This window comes from Lepidochelys olivacea, assembly GCF_965140295.1.
Source record: "Lepidochelys olivacea isolate rLepOli2 genome assembly, chromosome: 8".
NCBI lineage: Eukaryota > Metazoa > Chordata > Testudines > Cheloniidae > Lepidochelys > Lepidochelys olivacea.
Genome location: NC_140418.1, coordinates 49,739,658 through 49,745,349, shown reverse-complemented (window position 1 = coordinate 49,745,349; position 5,692 = coordinate 49,739,658).

The following is a 5,692-nucleotide window of genomic DNA, read 5'->3' as shown; positions in this document are numbered from 1 at the left end:
TCCCGCCCCGCCCCTCTGGAACTTTCCGGAGCCCCCAGCCGCCACGCCCCATAGTAACGATCCCAGGCTTCCGCCTGAGAGCAGGAGCCCGGACCACGCCCCTTAGCGACTAGAGCCGCATAAACCACGCCCCTTCTCGTTCCCAGCAGGAAGAGGCATAGAGTTCGCGGAGGTTCGGGCGTCCTAGAAGGTCCTACTGCAGAGCTGGCGTAGACGCTCGGCGGCCATTTTATCGCCGTGCGCCCTGCGAGCGGGAACGGAGTGGGCGGGGCTATCAAAGGCGCGACGTTTCCAGGGAGACAGCCTAGCTGAGGCGCCGCCCGGGCCGCGTTAAGGGGTGTTCGCCGCGGGGAGGCGGGCGCCTCTGGTCAAGGGGCTCCGGCTCTACAGTTGCCGCCCGGGGAGCTGTGTCCCAGTTCCGCCCCCATCCCCCTTCAGCTGGTGGCTGTCACACCAGCCGTGGCGAGTCTCTCCTCTGCCCGGAGCACTGGGGGTCGCTCTTGGTTGGCCAATGGCCGCCCAGAGGGAAGGGGTGAGGAGCCCCGCTCTCGCCACGGGGGAGCGGGCGCTGTGCGGCAGAGGGGCCGCGCTGTGCGAGGAGAGCCGCGGAGAACGGTGTTGTTCAGGTACCGGCCCGGCCGGCAGCGTCCTTAGACCCGGTTAGGATCCCGCGTCGCCGCGCTCGCTGCCCCCTTCCGTTGGGGTTCTTGCTCCGCCCTCAACAGCTGCCAGCTGGTTCGCCCCTGCTCAGTGGGCGCTGGTGACTGCAGCTGTCATGGACCAGTAGCCCGAGGAAGGTACGTGAGCATCTTTAGCCCTAGACAGTTTTTTGAAGTGCTTATATACCAGTTGGTTTCAGAGTAGCAGCCCTGTTAGTCTGTATCCGCAAAAAGAAAAGGAGGACTTGTGGCGCCTTAGACACTAACAAATTTATTTGAGCATAAGCTTTCTTGAACTACAGCTCACTTCATCGGCTGCATTCACTGGAAAATACAGTGGGGAGATTTATATACACAGAGAACATGAAACAATGGGTGTTACCATACACACTGTAAGGAGAGGTTTCAGAGTAACAGCCGTATTAGTCTGTATTTGCAAAAAGAAAAGGAGTACTTGTGGCACCTTAGAGACTAACCAATTTATTTGAGCATGAGCTTTCGTGAGCTACAGCTCACTTCATCGGATGCATATCGTGGAAACTGCAGCAGACTTTATATATACACAGAGAATATGAAACAATACCTCCTCCCACCCCACTGTCCTGCTGGTAATAGCTTATCTAAAGTGATCATCAGGTGGGCCATTTCCAGCACAAATCCAGGTTTTCTCACCCTCCACCCCCCCCCACACACAAACTCACTCTCCTGCTGGTGATAGCCCATCCAAAGTGACAACTCCTTTACACAATGTGCATGATAATCAAGTTGGGCTATTTCCTGCACAAATCCAGGTTTTCTCACATCCCCCCCACCCCCATACACACACAAACTCACTCTCCTGCTGGTAATAGCTCATCCAAACTGACCACTCTCCAAGTTTAAATCCAAGTTAAACCAGAACATCTGGGGGGGGGGGGGTAGGAAAAAACAAGAGGACACAGGCTACCTTGCATAATGACTTAGCCACTCCCAGTCTCTATTTAGAGTGATCAGGTAAGGTGAGCTGTTACCAGCAGGAGGTGGGGGGGGAACCTTTTGTAGTGATAATCAAGGTGGGCCATTTCCAGCAGTTGACAAGAACTTCTGAGGAAAGGGTGGGGGGAATAAACATGGGGAAATAGTTTTACTTTGTGTAATGACCCATTCACTCCCAGTCTTTATTCAAGCCTAAGTTAATTGTATCCAGTTTGCAAATTAATTCCAATTCAGAAGTCTCTCCTTGGAGTCTGTTTTTGAATTTTTTTTGGTTGAAGAATTGCCACTTTTAGGTCTGTAATCGAGTGACCAAAGAGATTGAAGTGTTCTCCGACTGGTTTTTGAATGTTACAATTCTTGACGTCTGATTTGTGTCCATTTATTCTTTTACGTAGAGACTGTCCAGTTTGGCCAATGTACATGGCAGAAGGACATTGCTGGCACATGATGGCATTTATCACATGTGCAGGTGAACGAGCCTCTGATAGTGTGGCTGATGTGATTAGGCCCTATGATGGTGTCCCCTGAATAGATATGTGGGCACAATTGGCAACGGGCTTTGTTGCAAGGATAAGTTCCTGGGTTAGTGGTTCTGTTGTGTGGTATGTGGTTGTTGGTGAGTATTTGCTTCAGGTTGCGGGGCTGTCTGTAGGCAAGGACTGGCCTGTCTCCCAAGATCTGTGAGAGGGATGGGTCGTCCTTCAGGATAGGTTGTAGATCCTTGATGATGTGTTGGAGAGGTTTTAGTTGGGGCTGAAGGTGATGGCTAATGGCATTAGCCAAGCTCTATGATACAACTGCATTTGCTCCAACCCCTCAGACAGAGACAAACACCTGCAAGATCTCTATCAAGCGTTCTTACAACTACAATACCCACCTGCTGAAGTGAAGAAACAGATTGACAGAGCCAGAAGAGTACCCAGAAGTTACCTACTACAGGACAGGCCCAACAAAGAAAATAACAGAACGCCACAAAAGGTTCCCCGTCCCGCCCACCCGCTGGTAATAGCTCACCTTACCTGATCACTCTCGTTATAGTGTGTATGGTAACACCCATTGTTTCATGTTCTCTGTGTATATAAATGTCCCCACTGTATTTTCCACTGAATGCAGCTGATGAAGTGAGCTGTAGGTCACGAAAGCTTATGCTCAAATAAATTGGTTAGTCTCTAAGGTGCCACAAGTCCTCCTTTTCTTTTTTATATAGCAATGTTAGAAGCCTAAATAATAAGGTGGGTGAACTTGAGTGCCTGGTATTAAATGATATAATAGGCATCGCAGAAAGTTGGTGGAATTGAGGATAAGCAATGGGACACAGGAATACCAGGGTATGAAATATATCGGACGGACAGAACAGGTCAGGCAGGCGGGAGGGTGGTGCTGTATGTGTAAAAAAGCGAAGAGTCAAATGAAGTGAAAATCTTAGCTGAACCAAACTGTGACATAGAATCTCTATGGATAGTAATTCCATGCTCGAATAATAAGAATATAGCAGTAGGGCTATATTACCAACTACCTGGCCAGGATGGTGATACTGACTGCAAAATGCTCAGAAAGATTAGATTTCAGAGTAGCAGCCGTGCTAGTCTGTATCCGCAAAAAAAAAAAAAAGAGGAGTACTTGTGGCACCTTAGAGACTAACAAATTTATTTGAGTATAATGCATCCAATGAAGTGAGCTGTAGCTCAGAAAAGCTTATGCTCAAATAAATTTGTTAGTCTCTAAGGTGCCACAAGTACTCTTTTTTTTTTTTTTAAAGAAAGATTAGAGAGGCTACAAAAATAATGGGGGAATTCAATTATCCCCATATTGATTGGGTACATGTCACCTCAGGATGAGATGCAGAGATACAGTTTCTTGACATCTTAAATGACTGCTTCTTGGAACAGCTAGTTCTGGAACCCACAAGAGGAGAGGCAATGCTTTAGTCCTAAATGGAGCACAGGATCTGGTGACTATAGCTGAACCATTTGGTAATAGTGACCATAATATAATTAAATTTAACATCCCTGTGGGGGTGACGACACCACAGCAGTCTGCCATGGTAGCATTTAATTTCAGAAAGGGGAACTACACAAAAATGAGGAAGTTAGGTAAACAGAAATTAAAAGATACATTGCCAAAAGTGAAATAACTGCAAGCTGCATGGAAACTTTTCGGAGACAGCATAACAGAGGCCCAGATGTGCCTACCTTTAAGATGCAATATAGGCACAGTGTGGTACGCAATAGAAGCACACTATGATACTTGCTTTTTTTATTTTTTGGTTTCTGCTCCTGCCTGATTGGTTACTTCCAGTTTCACATGGTGTCCAGTTGACCAGTCAGTCCGTAACTCTGGCGTTCGTATCTTTGAGGTTCTACTATATTTAGATTTTTCAGAAAGCCTTTGATAAGGTCCTTCACCAAAGGCTCTTAAGCAAAGTAAGAAGTTTAGCGGGATAAGAAGGAAGGTCCTCTCATGGGTCAGTAACTGGTTAAAAGATAGGAAACGGTAGGAATAATGGCCAGTTTTTAGAACAGAGAGAGGTAAATATAGTGGTGTGCATCCCAGAGGTCTGTATTGGGACCAGTACTGTTCAACATATTCATAAATGATCTGGAAAAAGGGATAAACAGTGAGGTGGCAAAATTTGCAGATGAAACAAAACTACTCAAGATAGTTAAGTCCAAAGCAGACTGTGAAAAGTTACAAAGGGATCTCATAAAACTGGGTGTCTGGGCAACAAAATGGCAGATGAAATTAAATGTTGCTAAATGCAAAGAAATGCACATTGGAAAACATAATCCCAACTGTACATATAAAATGATGGGGTCCAAATTAGCTGTTACCGTTCAAGAAAGAGATCTTGGAGTCATTGTGGATAGTTTTCTGAAAACATCCACTCAATGTGCAGTGGCAGTCAAAAAAGCAAACAGAATGTTGTGAATCATTAGGGATAGATAAGACAGAAAATATATTCCCTGTATATAAATCCATGATATGCCCAAATCTTGACTACTATGTGCAGATGTGGTTGCCCCATCTCAAAAAAGATATATTGGAAGTGGAAGAGACACAGAAAAGGGCAACAAAAATTATTAGGGGTATGGAACAGCTTCCATATAAAGAGAGATTAATAGAACACACTTCTCACCTTGGAAAAGAGACTACAAAGGGGAGATATGATAGAGTTCTATGAAATTATGACTGGTGTGGAGAAAGTAAATAAGGAAGTGTTATTTACTCCTCATAACACAAGAACTAGGGGTCACCCAATGAAATTAATAGGCAGCAGGTTTAAAACAAACAAAAGGAAGTATTTCTTCACACAGTGCACAGTTAACCTGTGAAAAGAAAAGGAGTACTTGTGGCACCTTAGAGACTAACCAATTTATTTGAGTTAAAGAGTTAACCTGTGGAACTCTTTGCCAGAGGATGTTGTGAAAGTGAAGACAATAATGGGATTCAAAAAAGAACTTGATAAATTCATGGACGATACATCAGTGGCTATTAGCCAGGATGGGCAGGGATAGTGTCCTTAGTCTCTGTTTGCCAGAAGCTGGGAATGGGTAACAGGGGATGGATCACTTGATGATTACCTGTTCTGTTTATTCCCTCTGAAGCACCGGGTATTGGCTACTGTTGGAAGACAGGATATTGGGCTAGATCAGTGGTTCCCAAACTGGGGTTCACGAAATGTTACAGGAGGTTCTTGGGGAAAAAATTCCCTAATGGCGGACAGAGCTGTCTCTAGGGACTCCGGGCAGCACGTGGCCAGCAGCCCAGAGCCCCTGGACTTCCAAGAGCTAAGCAGATCAAAGCAAGCATATCTATCACACTGAGGAGATTTAAACTTCAAGACTCATAAGAAATGGAAAGGGAGGTGGATATTTTTTGCTGTTTTTAAAATTAAATAGGCAGCTAATATTGTTTTTTAAATTATTATGAAGAACAAGTTTAAGCTTTGTTGCAACGTGCGTTGTTTGCCTGGACTGCTCAAGACCTGAGTGCTTGTGTAGGAAGAACTCTTTGAATTGGCTTCTTAAATACCTTCATGCTGTTTCACATCTGATACT